Source organism: Somniosus microcephalus, unplaced genomic scaffold (genome assembly GCF_052327205.1).
Source record: "Somniosus microcephalus isolate GS21.2 unplaced genomic scaffold, FLI_Smic_1.0 unresolved_chr9, whole genome shotgun sequence".
NCBI lineage: Eukaryota > Metazoa > Chordata > Chondrichthyes > Squaliformes > Somniosidae > Somniosus > Somniosus microcephalus.
The window spans coordinates 9,266,676-9,280,189 of NW_028225187.1; the positions used below are offsets into that span (position 1 = coordinate 9,266,676).

Below are 13,514 nucleotides of genomic sequence, written 5' to 3' on the forward strand. Positions count from 1 at the left end.
CAGCACCTTAGACCGTTCGGACACGCTACCACAGCAATGCGCAGTGGAATCTGAAAATAGTGACTGGTGATTGAAGTATGTCTTGGTCTTGTAAGTCAAAGGGGACACAAAAGGAAATTAAATTCGTGATCGGCAAACTCTCTTCTAATGCAGCCCACTAGATCGGAAGAAGCTACCTGTTTACAGGGCAACACTGATAAATAGATCGTTGTTGGAGCACACCCATTGTAAATTTAATTCATAATTTATCCCTGTTGTGTATTGCAAGCAGGAAGTTATTGTAAGTAAAGTGTGTTAAAAATAAGTGCGATTTGATTGTGTGTAGCAACAGAGGTTTTTATTGTTGTTGTAAATAAGAATGCAAATAGCAGAGAGTGGTTTCAATCCATCGACTTCTGGGTTATGGGCCCAGCACGCTTCCGCTGCGCCACTCTGCTGTCGGCTTCTGCGAGTTCCCGGCTGGTGGTTAGGTTCCGATGCTCCACGGTGCTGTGTGTCAGCGAGACAAATTTCAGCATCCAGGCTGTGTTGCAAGATACAACATGGCCCTCAAACAGCCCAGAGACACGGACACCGCAGCACCCGTGTTGGCAGGCTCACATGGCTGCATAATGTCACAAGGACACTCAGTATTACTCCACCGACAATGGACAGACACAAAATGACACACAGAAAACCAGCAACGGTCTTTCTGGCCACACAAAGGGAGGGACAGAGAAAGACAATGAAGAAACCAGAGAGAGAGATAGAGAGAGACAGACACACCGAATAACACAAGGGAGAGACAGATACTGAGGGAAATCCGAGACTGCGAGAGAAACAGAGAGGGTTTGTAGACAGACATCGGAAACGGAGACTGAGATGAAGAGAGAGACTTGCCTAAAGGTGCTTTCTGCTGTGTACAGAAATTCCCGGTTGTGTAAAGATGTTCCCTGTTATATAAAGTTGTTCCCTGTTGTGTAAAGATGCTCTCTGTTGTTAAAGATTTTCCCTGTTGTTTAGAGATTTTGTCTGCTTTGTAAAGATGTCCGATATTGAGTAATGTGTTTCCTGTTGTGTGAAGGTTCTCCGTGTTGTGTAACGGTGTTCCGTCTTGTGTGAAGGTATTCCCTGTTGTGTAAAGGCCAAGAGCACCATCTGGTGCTGGAGAGGCGGCGCTGCCGGATTGCGTTGAGAGAAAGGGACAGCCCAAGGCTGCTGCAAGTTTGCAGCATTTGCAGCTTATGTTGGTGTGAATAAGCTGATTTGAAAGTTGTGTTGCAGGTTCTTGTGTTTATTGCAAGAAGTAAGTTGCTGTAAGTAAAGCAACCATACGCATTGAGCCTGAAATTTATCATAATTATAAGAGGAGAGAATAGTAGGGAATATTTGTCCTCCTAATCACAAATTCCTCAGACTAATGGCATGAAAAACACATCCGACTAACATCCTGAACACAGAGTCCAGATCCCCCCATGTTCTTTTTTTAATGTACAAAATTGAAAAAACATCTTCTTGTTATATTAATCTGATTGGAGCACAGAAGCCAATGGGAGCTGCTGTTCAACCGGCAGGTTTGGAAGAGCGAACTGGGAAACGACGGAGAGATGGTGGGTGCGACATTGACAGCAATGTGGGGCGCGGTCGACAGATTGCAAGAAATGGAACAAACAAAAATGTAAAAGTGCTGTATGTCTCAATAAGTGAGAGGCAGCAGTTAGTGAGAGAAGTGAGCGAACAGTCTGAATTCAGTTGGTTGTGTAACGGTGTTTGTAGTTTCCACTGCTGGGTTCAGGTCAATTATAGACCAGAGGAAATTCTGCAAACCGTATCTGCCTGTCGATAACAACTGAAGGAAAAAGTGACAGAATTGTGAACAAAGCCAGCCTGTCTGCACTGTTTACGAAGTGATATATGAATGTTGCAACATGCAGCAGCGGTGGAATTCAAACTCTCGCTCCCGGCGAAATTGGGAGGTAAACCCAGCTACGTTGACCGCTCGGCCACGCTAGCACAGTAAACCGCGTCTTCTGAAACAAGTACCCGGTGATTGAAAGATGGCTTGGTCTTGTAAAATAAAAAGTGGAAATAAATGAAATTATATTCGTGGACGGCAAACTCACTTCTGATGCAACCCACTGGATCAGAAGAAGCTACGTGTTCGCAGGGCAACACTAATAAATAGATGTTTGTTGGACCACACCTATTGTAAATTGAATTCATAATTTATCCCTGTTGTGTATTACAAGCAGGGCATTGGTGTAAGTCAATTGTAAAGTGCGATAAAAATAACTGGGATGTGATTGTGGGCAGCAATTGATGTTTTTATTGGTGGTGAAAACAAGAATGCAAATAGCAGAGATTTGTTCCGATCCATCGACCACTGGGTTATGGGCCCAACACGCTTCCGCTGCGCCGCTCTGCTGTCGGCTGGCGCAGATCCCCGGCTGGTGTTTAGGTTCCGATGCCGCACGGTGCTGTGTGTTAGTGAGTCAAATTACAGTATCCAGACTGCGTTGAAAGCTGCAGCATGGCCCTCAAACAGCCCAGAGACCCGTGTTGGCAGGCTCACATGGCTGCACAATGTCACAAGGACACTCAGAATTATACCACCGACAATGGGACAGACACAGAATGACACACAGAGAACTAGCAAGGGTCTTGTTGGCCACACAAAGGGAGGGAGAGAGAAAGACACTGAATAAACAAGAGAGAGAGAGAGAGAGACAAGCAGACAGAAAAGCACGAGGTCGAGCCAGAAACTAAGTGAAAGACCGAGACTGCAAGAGAACCAGAGAGGGTTTGTAGACAGACAGGGAAACGAAGACTAAGAAGAAGAGAGAGACTTGCATGAAGGTACTTTCTGCTGTGTAAAGAAATTCCCTGTTGTGTAAAGGTGTTCCGTGTTATACAAAGTTGTTGCCTGTTGTGCAAAGATGCTCTCTTTTGTGTAAAGGTTTTCCCTGGTGCTGGAGAGGCGGCGCTGCAGGAATGTGTTGAGGGAAAGGGGAAGGCCAAGGCTGCTCCAAGTTTGCAGCATTTGCAGCTTATGTTGGTGCGAATAAAGTGATTTGAAAGTTGTGTGGCTGATTCTTGTGCTTACTGAAGAAGGAAGTTCCTGTTAGTAAAGTGTAAAGTGTAATAAAAAAACCTGACGCATTGAGCCTGAAATTTATCATAATTGTGAGGAGAGAACAATAGGAAATATTTTCCCTCCTAATCACAACTTCCTCAGACTAACGATATGAAAAACACATCTGACTCACATCCTGAAGTCAGAGTCCAGATCCCACCCACCCTTTTTTTTACAGAATGGATCTCCTCTTAACCATGTCTCAATGTAACTTTCACTGTCTGGATAGGTTAGATTGATCAAAAGACACTCGTGTTACATTAATCGGATTGGAGCACAGGAGCAAATGGGAGGGGCTGTTGAACCGGCAAGTGTAGAAGGGCGAACGGGGAAACGACGGAGAGATGGTGGGTGCGAGATTGACAGCAATGGGGGGCGAGGTCGACAGATTGCAAAAAATGGAAGAAACAAACTTGTAGAAGTGGTGCATCTCTGAATAAGTGAGAGGCAGCAGGTGTGGAGACGAGTGAGTGAACGAGCTGAATTCAGTTGGTTAGGTGGCGGTGTTTGTCGTGTTCGGGTCGGTGTTCAGGGCAATTATGGACCAGATGAAATTCTGCAATCAGATCTGTCTGCCAATAACAACTGAAGGAAAAGGTGACATAATACTGAACAAAATCGCCATGCCTGTCACGGTTTACGGCAGTTGGGCAAGCGACGAAATTTACGAATGCCGCAATATCTGGCAGCGGTGGGTTTCGAACCCTCGCCCCTGAAGAGATTGGAGCTTTACTCCAGCACTTTAGACCACTCGGCCACACTACCACAGCAATGTGCAGTGGAATCTGAAACTAGTGACTGGTGATTGAAGTATGGCTTGGTCTTGTAAGTAAAAGGGGACACAAAAGGAAATTAAATTCGTGATCGGCAAACTCTCTTCTGATGCAACCCACTAGATCAGAAGAAGCTACCTGTATACAGGGCAACACTGATAAATAGATCGTTGTTGGAGCACACCCATTGTAAATTTAATTAATAATTTATCCCTGTTGTGTATTGCAAGCAGGAAGTTATTGTAAGTAAAGTGTGTTAAAAATAAGTGCGATTTGATTGTGTGTAGCAACAGAGGTTTTTATTGTTGGTGTAAATAAGAATGCTAACAGCAGAGGATGGTTTTGATTCATCGATCTTTGGGTTACGGGCCCAAGCACGCTTCCGCTGCGCCACTCTGCTGTCGGCTGGTGCAGAATGCCGGCTGATGTTTAGCTTCCGATGCCCCACGCTGCTGTGTGTTAGCGAGACAAATTTCAGCATCCAGGCTGTGTTGAAAGCTGAAGCATGGCCGTCAAACAGTCCAGAGACCCGGACCCCGCAGCACCCGTGTTGGCAGGCTCACATGGCTGCGTAATTTCACAAGAACACTCAGTATTACTCCACCGACAATGGGACAGACACAAAATGACACACAGAAAACTAGCAAGGGTCTTTCTCGCCACACAAAGGGAGGGATAGAGAAATACACTGAATAAACAAGAGTGAGAGAGAGAGAGAGAGAGACAGACCGAATAACACAAGGGAGAGACAGAGACTGAGGGAGATCCGAGGCTTCGAGAGAAACAGAGAGGCTTTGTAGACAGACAGGGAAACGGAGACTGAGATGAGGAGATAGACTTGCATGAAGGTGCTTTCTGCTGTGTAAAGAAATTCCCTGTTGTGCAAAGATGTTCCCCGTTATATAAAGTTGTTCACTGTTGCGTAAAGATGTTCTCTGTTGTGTAAAGGTTTTCCCTGTTGTTTAGAGGTGTTGTCTGCTTTGTAAAGATGTCCGATATTGAGTAATGTGTTTCCTGTTGTGTAAAGGTTCTCCGTGTTGTGTAACGGTGTTCCGTCTTGTGTGAACGTATTCCCTGTTGTGTAAAGGCCAAGAGCACCATCTGGTGCTGGAGAGGCGGCGCTGCCGGAATGCGTTGAGAGAAAGGGGAAGGCCAAGGCTGCTCCAAGTTTGCAGCATTTGCAGCTTATGTTGGTGCGAATAACGTGATTAGAAAGTTGTGTGGCAGATTCTTGTGTTTACTGCAAGAAGGAATTTGCTGTAAATAAAGTGTAAAGTGTGATAAATAAAACCTGACGCATTGAGCCTGAAATGTATCATAATTATAAGAGGAGAGAACAATAGGAAAAGTTTGCCCAGCGAATCAGAACTTCCTCAGACTAATGGTATGAAAAACACATCTGACTCACATCCTGAAGTCAGAGTCCAGATCCCACCCACCCTTTTTTATACAGAATGGATCTTCTCTTAACCATGTCTTAATGTAACTTTCACTGTCTGGATAGGTTAGATTGAACAAAAGATACTCGTGTTAAATTAATCGGATTGGAGCACAGGAGCAAATGGGAGGGGCTGTTGAACCGGCAAGATTGGAAGGGCGAACGGGGAAACGACAGAGAGATGGTGGGTGCGAGAGTGACTGCAATGGGGGCCGCGGTCAATAGATTGCAAGAAATGGAAAAAACACAAATGTAAAAGTGATGTATATCTGAGTAAGTGAGAGGCAGCAGGTGTGGAGACGAGTGAGTGAACGGTCTGCATTCAGTTGGTTGGGTGACGGTGTTTGTAGTGTTCGGGACGGTGTTCAGGCCAATTTTGGACCAGAGGGAATTCTGCAAATCGTATCTGCCTGTCAATGATAACTGAAGGAAAAGGTGACTTAATAGTGAACAAAACAAGCCTGCTTGCACACGAAGCAATTTATGAATGATGCAACATGTGCCAGCGGTCGGATTCGAACTCCCGCTCCCCGCGAAACTGGAGAACAAATCCAGCGCCTTTGACCTCTCGGCCACGCTACCACAGTCCAGCTCGATATCCATGAAGAAAATGGTGATGGAGTGACATAATAATAACAAGCCACCCTGCGGGCACGGTTTTTTGCTGTGGGTGAACTTGCGAGTAATGGAAGCAGTAACATTTGGCAGCGGTGGGGTTCGAACCCATGCCTTATAAACCTGAATCCAGCGCCTGTAAAAGCGGCTGGCTACGCTACCACGCTGATTTGTTTCGGTTGTGAAACTAGTAACTAATGATTGAAATGTGTCTTTGTCTTTTTAATAAAAGGGGAAATCAAAAGAATTTTACTTGGTAGGCGGCAAACTCTCTTCTGATGCAACCCACTAGATCAGAAGAAGCAACGTGTTCACAGGGCAACACTAATAAATAGATGTCTGTTGAAGCTCAACGATTTAATTTATAATTTATCCCTAAATCAAAAGAAAAAATAAAACAGATGAGCTGATCATTATCTCATTGCTGCTTGTGGGAGATGCTGTGTGCAAATTGGCTGCGGCGTTTCCAACATTGTAACAGTAACTACAGTTCAAAATACTTCATTGATTGTTAAGTGCTGTGGGTCATCCTGAGGTGGAGAAATGCGCTGCGGCAATACAAGTCTGAGAAAACCGGGTGGGCCTGAGGGGAAACAGTGCAAGAGGACAACCAATAAAGTCTGGAGAACCGGCGGCAGGGAGTCAGTGAAAGCGGAGAATGCGAGCCTGAGGGGAAACAGTGCAAGAGGACAACAAATAAAATCTGGAGATTTGGCGGCCGAGAGTCAGTGAGAGCGGAGAGTGCGAGCCTGAGGGGAAACAGTGCAAGAGGACAACAAATGAAAGCGGGAGAACCGGCGGCAGAGAGTCAGTGAGGGTGGAGAGTGCGAGCCTGAGGGGAAACAATGCAAGAGGACAACAAATGAAAGCGGGAGAACCGGCGGCAGAGAGTCAGTGAGAGCGGAGAGTGCGAGCCTGAGGGGAAACAGTGCAAGAGGACAACAAATGAAAGCGGGAGAACCGGCGGCAGAGAGTCAGTGAGAGCGGAGAGTGCGAGCCTGCGGGGAAAACAGTGCAAGAGGACAACAAATAAAGTCTGGAAAACGGCCGCAGAGAGTCAGTGAGAGAGGAGAGTGCGAGCCTGAGGGGAAAGAGTGCAAGAGGACAACAAATGAAAGTGGGAGAACCGGCGGCAGAGAGTCAGTGAGAGCGGAGAGTGCGAGACTGAGGGGAAACAGTGCAAGAGGACAACAAATGTAAGCGGGAGAATCGGCTGCAGAGAGCCAGTGAGAGCGGAGAGAGCCTGAGGGAAGAAAGAAACAACGGTAGAAAAAAAGAAAGATAATCCTTTCAAACGGAAATATGTGAGAAATTAGCCAATTGTGGTAGTAATATTCTGAGCATAGACGGCATATTTTGATCTTCCTTCTAACGCTCTCTCATTTGAACTATTCCTGCCGCATTGAGCCTGAAATTTACCACAATTATAAGAGGAGAAAATAAGAGGTAATATTTGCCCTCTAATCACACGTTCTCAGACTAATGGAATTAATAGCACATCTGACCAACATCCTGAACACAGAGCCCAGCTCAACACCTGTTATACAGAAGGGATCTTCTCTTATTCTTGCCTTAATGTAACTTTCACTGTCTGGATAGGTTAGATTGAAAAACATATTGGTGTAATATTAATGGGATTGGAGCACAGGAGCAGATGGGAGCTGCTGTTTAACCGGGAAGTTTGGTAGGGGGAACAGTGACACAGCGGAGAGATGCTGGGACCAGAATGGCAGCACAGGGCGTTTGCGGTCGATGGATTGTAAAAAATGTAAGAAACAAAAATGCAAAAGTGGTGGATATCTGAATAAGTGAGAGGCAGCAGGTGTGGAGAAGAGTGAGTGAACGGTCTGAATTCAGTTGGTTGGGTGACGGTGATTACAGTGTTCGGTGCGGGGTTCAGGACAATTATGGACCAGAGGAAATTCTGCAAATCGTATCTGCCTCTCAATAGCAACTGAAAAGGAAAGGTTAGCATGGAGCTCCATGAAGAAAATGTCATACTACGGAACAAACCAACCTGCCTGCACCGTTTACTGCTGTTGGTGAAGCGGGGAAATTGATGAAAGCCGCAATAATTGGCCTTGGTGGGATTTGACGTGCCTCGGTTCTGAAACTAGTGAAAGTTCCAGCTTGTTCCTAATGAATACCCGAGTTCAAGGGATGGGCCCGACAGTTGAGTGACTAACCACAGAAACCAATAAACAGGAACTGTAGTGACGCTGTTTGTGCGTGTACACCCTCATTCTGTAGTAGGTGGGCGTTGCTTATAGAATTGTATAACTTGAATGAACAACTGATCGTCTCTTCTGAGTGCGCCTCTAGCTTGAGGAAGCTGGTTGGCTCTCCCTTGTGCACAAGTTCTCTTAGCTGTTTTAATACATTCTGTACTTGTCCTCAATTCCGTCTGCATCTGGGGTTTCTCCAAATTCGAATCTAACAGTTGGTGTCAGAAGTGGGATACTGCAGGTAAGGAGCATAGGAGTTAAAAGCACTGGAATTGACGGCTGAGGCGAGAACCGTGTCGTGCCCTAAAGAAATAATGGTGTGGAGATGCCGGAGTTGGACTGGGGTGGACAAATGTAAGAAGTCACACAACACCAGGTTATAGTCCAACAGCTTTATTTGAAATCACAAGCTTTCGGAGCGCTGCTCCTTCTTCAGGCGAAGTGGAGAAATGCATAAAGACACAGCTTATATAGTCAGAGAATCATGTCAGATGTTTACAGGTAACCTTTCCAACTGCCATTTATCGCACCTCGGCAGAGAGATAATCACAGCAGTCAAAGGTGTGAATGGTGTCCAAACAGGTCAGTCAGGGAAACATTACATCAAAGAACAATGAGGTGGGGTCACAAGGGGTCAAATATTGCAGATGCTGGGGTCTGTATGAAAAACAAAAAAACAGACAAAAAACATTTTATTTTTTTGGCTGGAAATCACAGCAGGTCCGGCCGCATCTGTGTAGAGAGAACAAGCCAATGTCGACTCGAGTCTGGATGACCCTGCATCAGGTGGGGTTACATGTAGCGTGACATGAACCCAAGATCTCGGTTGAGGCCGTCCTCATGATTGCGGAACTTGGCTATCAGTTTCTGCTCGACGATTTTGCGTTGTCGTGTGTCTCGAAGGCCGCCTTGGAGAATGCTTACCCGAAGATCGGAGGCTGAATGTCCTTGACTGCTGAAGTGTTCCCCGACCAGGAGGGAACACTCCTGCCTGGTGATTGTTGCGCGGTGTCCGTTCATCCGTTGTCGCAGTGTCTGCATGGTCTCGCCGATGTACCATGCTCCGGGGCATCCTTTCCTGCAACGTATGAGGTAGACAACGTTGGCCGAGTCACATGAGTATGTACCATGTACCTGGTGGGTGGTGTCCTCACGTGTGATGATGGTATCTGTGTTGATGATCTGGCATGTCTTGCAGAGGTTGCTGTGGCAGGGTTGTGTGGTGTCGTGGTCGCTGTTCTCCTGAAAGCTGGGTAATTTGCTGCGAACGATGGCCTGTTTGAGGTTAGGCGGCTGTTTGAAAGCGAGTAGTGGAGGCGTGGGGATGGCCTTAGTGAGGTGTTCGTCGTCATCGATGACATGTTGAAGGCTGCGAAGAAAATGGATTAGTTTCTCCGCTCCGGGGAAGTACTGGACGACGAACGGTACTCTGTTGGTTGTGTCCCGTGTTTGTCTTCTGAGGAGGTCTATGCGATTTTTCGCTGTGGCCCATCGGAACTGTGAAATAAGTCAGAGTAAGGCTTCTAGGAGGAACACAGACTCGCTCGTTCACCAGTGGGGCTAAAACCTTGTATGGGCCAGTCAGAATTATATTAACCACATAGTAAATTATTCCTCATGGAGACCACGGACTGACGGAATTGATTAGACATAAGTATGTATTTCTGATTTAGAGTATAAGGTGACATGTTTGTGCCGATAAAGGATAAGATGGAGTATAAGAATATATGTAACAATTAATACGGGTCACATGGGTGACGAGGGGAGACTTGTTTCACCGGACGTTCTGGCTATGGCCACCAGTGTCGCTGTCGTTCAACGGGTCTGAGAGGCTAATTTGAAATTTCAAAGTGAGATGATTAAAAAGGGGTGGAAAGAAACAAGCCCAGTAGTTGAGCAAATAAACTGGTGGGCGAACAAAAGGACGCCAAACAAGACAATTACAGGGCGGTTTTCTGTGCTTGTTGGAAGGATCAGATGGGACCCATAATCCTGGATAAGGAGAGGGGGAGACCGGGCCCATTACAATAATTCTTGAGAACCGTGCAGTAGGCTAAAGTCCAAGTCCGTAGTCTCCTGCACCTCAAGCCACCAGGACTGAGAATCTAGACGAATTAAAAAGCTGGGGTGACATTGTTGACGCTCTACAAAAAGGTACTCGAGACATGTCGAACTTAAATCCCGGTCTCTCGTTGGGGACTGTAGACCTTCAACGAGTCGAGACCACCCAACCCACGTGCCTCCCAAAATACGCTCATATCTACCCCCCCTTACCACCTCAGTCTGGGGCCGAAAAATCCAATCCCATGGCCCCCGTCTGAGTTAACCAGGCGGTAGGAGCTCAAAACCTATATATAGGTGGGTGGGGTACGATGGGCGAGGCACAGTTATTTATGCCCCAGGAGAGATCCAGCGTCATCCTTCTCATTCCTGAGCTCAAAAGGCACAATCCTAACATTGAAGTATGGGCAAGAATACGAAGTGATGTTCGGCACATTAATTTGTCCATACAAGACATAACATATATTATCGAGGTGAAATGTCACTCTATGGTTTATGGGGCGTTGATGCCCCAGCCACGGCAGCGGAGTATGAGATCCATTTCGATGGTTTAAAAAATTGTGTTCAGTCCGGACTGTGCAACGGCACCGCTACCTGGATGGGGCTCACCGCCCTGCACCAGAGTCCTGGAGAAAACCCCAATGTGTACATTGATCGAGTAATCGGGCAGTATGAACACTGGGGCCAGGGGAATGGCATTCCCCCTAAACATGACGACCCATGGTTTGTAGATAGTCTACTCCAGGGATTGGAAAAGCCCTACGAAATTGCCGTCCGAATGGGGGCCAGATCCCAAGGCCATGGAAGCCGGAATGCGGGAGTGGGCTAGTCGACTTTTTTGGTTCCACCAGGCGGACCATTCTGACCTACGGGTGTATTAATTGCGGGTGGACAGGGCATCAACAGGCCGACTGTTACCGGCAGGGTGGAGGTAAAGAGGGGCAGGGACCAAGCCGACCCGCTTCAGGCCCTCGCACTCAGTTCATCTGGATGCCCTGACGTGTGTCCTGGAGATATTAGTTTTAGGGGGGTTCAAACTGAATCCAATCAAATCTCAAATTGGGCAACTTCCGGTTACCTGCCTTGCTCAGATCATCTCCCCAGAGGTTAGGACCCTGACCCCCGAAAGGGTTCAAGCATTCATGAAGATGCCGTGACCCGTCGCTGTCTCTGGCCTATGAAGCGTGATGGGCTTGTTTTACTATTGCCATACCTACGTAGCCGACTTCACCAATTGGCAAGCCCTTTAAACGACCTCCTTAAGAGAGGGCCTTCTTTGTTCGTGAACCTTGCTCCTAATTGTACACCTATAGCGACTAAGAGTCGACGGTATAGTTCAGAAGATAAAACATTTATAAAAGAGGAAGTGGAAAGGCTTCAACGGGAGGGAATCATCGAACACAGTAATAGCCCATGACGTGCCCAGGTGTTAGTGGTTAAAACTAATGAAAAGAAAAGACTTGTGGTCGATTATAGCCAGATTATAGCCAGACTATAAGCTTGTATACCCAATTAGACGCCTATCCTTGGCCTCGTTTTTCTGAGATGGTGAACCAGATAGCTCAGTATCGTGTGTTCTCCACCATTGATTTAAAGTCTGCCTACCATCAACTCCCCATCAAAATAGAAGACCGACCTTATACGGCCTTCGAAGCTAATGGGCGCCTGTACCAATTCCTTAGGGTGCCCTTTGGCGTGACGAATGGGGTATCCGTCTTCCAACGGGAGATGGATCGTATGGTGGATGAATATGCATTGGAAGCAACATTCCCGTACCTGGAAAATGTTACTATCTGTGGGCGCGACCAACGGGAGCATGATCAAAGACGGCAAAGAGGTTAAACCTGGCCTACAACGAAAGCAAGTGTACCTTCAATACTACACGTTTGTGTATTCTTGGTTGCGTTGTGGAGAATGGGGTAATCGTGCTGGTTCCTGAAAGATTATGCCCACTTAAGGAATTACCTTTACCGCACACTGTAAAAGCTTTAAGATGGTGTCTGGGATTCTTCTCGTACTATGCCCAGTGGGTGGCTAGCTACTCAGATAAGGTCCGACCTCCTTTTAAGTCGACATCTATTCCGCTATCGGCGGAAGCTCAGGAGGCTTTCTTTAATATCAAACGGGACATTGAGAAGGCAGTGGTATGTGCCATGGATGAGAAGATCCTTTTCAAGTGGAAAGTGATGCATCTGATTTTGCGTTGGCAGCAACTCTTAATCAAGCTGGTAGGCCAGTAGCTTTCTCCTCTCGTACATTGCAAGGACCAGAAGTTCGACATTCTTCAGTGGAAAAGGAGGCACAGGCGATTATCGAAGCAGTCAGGTATTGGAGACATTATCTCGCTGGCCAACGTTTTGCGCTTATTACTGACCAGCGATCTGTGGCCTTTATGCTCAATACTAAGCAGAGAGGCAAGATCAAAAATGATAAGATTTTAAGATGGTGAATAGAACTTTCAAAATATGACTATGATATTCAGTACAGGACTGGAGTATTCAATGAGCCATCAGGTGATTTGTCACAAGGAGTATGTGCTAGTCTAGCTATAGATGAGCTTCAAAGTCTCCATGACGCACTCTGCCACCCTGGGGTTACCAGAATGAACCACTTCATTAAGTCCCACAATCTACCCTACTCTATTGAGGAGGTCTGGACAATGACCAGAACCTGTCGTGTTTGTGCTGAATGCTAACCCCGCTTCTATAAGCCGTCCGAGCCAGCTCATCTTATTAAAGCAACTCGACCATTTGAGCGCTTGAGTCTCGATTTTAAAGGTCCCCTTCCATCTAGCGACCGCAATGTCTATTTTCTTAATATTATAGACGAGTACACTCGGTTCCCTTATGTTATCCCCTGTCCGGATGTGACCAGTGCTGTTGTAATGAAATGCCCCTGCCAACTGTTTTCCTTGCTTGGCGTGCCTAACTATATACATAGTGATAGGGGTTCTTCCTTTATGAGCGAAGAATTGCGACAATTTTTGCTATCGAAAGGGATTGCAATGAGTAGAACTACCAGCTATAACCCTCGTGGTAATGGGCAGGTTGAGAAAGAAAATGTGACAGTGTGGAAGGCTATCGTACTGTCTCTGAAGTCGCGAGGCCTGCCAACCCCTCGCTGGCAGGATGTCCTGCCAGACGTGCTGCATTGCACAAGGTGTCTTTTGTGTACAGCAACGAATGCCACCCCTCATGAAAGGATGTTTAGCTTTCCAAGAAAAGCTACTAATGGAGTATCGTTACCCACATGGTTGACGACCACGGGCCCTGTGCTGTTGCGCAGACATG

The 13,514-nt window shown here is 46.6% G+C and overlaps 1 pseudogene; it reads left to right on the plus strand.

Moving 5' to 3' along the window:
• The first annotated feature begins 9,955 nt into the window (after positions 1-9,955).
• Positions 9,956-11,053, plus strand: LOC147084596 (uncharacterized; annotated as a pseudogene).
• The last annotated feature ends 2,461 nt before the right edge of the window (positions 11,054-13,514 follow it).